The sequence below is a fragment of the Dipodomys ordii genome, unplaced genomic scaffold, assembly GCF_000151885.1.
Source record: "Dipodomys ordii isolate 6190 unplaced genomic scaffold, Dord_2.0 Scaffold55, whole genome shotgun sequence".
Classification (NCBI taxonomy): Eukaryota; Metazoa; Chordata; class Mammalia; order Rodentia; family Heteromyidae; genus Dipodomys; species Dipodomys ordii.
Genome location: NW_012267271.1, coordinates 3443708 through 3443963, shown reverse-complemented (window position 1 = coordinate 3443963; position 256 = coordinate 3443708).

Sequence of the window (256 nt, the reverse complement as noted above, 5' to 3'; positions counted from 1 at the left end):
CATCCTGGCTGGCAGGTAGGCCAGCCTCCCCATGGGCATGTGTGGGGTGAGGGCACCCAGCTGGCACTCAGGGCATACCCTGCATGTGTATACCTTGGACCACTCACCCACTATTCGGCGTTTACTTATGAAAAGCCCACAATATGACCTTATTCTTAGGTGGCAAAAGCCAGACTGGAAAGCAAGACAGAAGTGTTCATCTATACAAGAGTGAAAAACGAAACTTTTACAAAATTGACAGATAACATTTATTAAA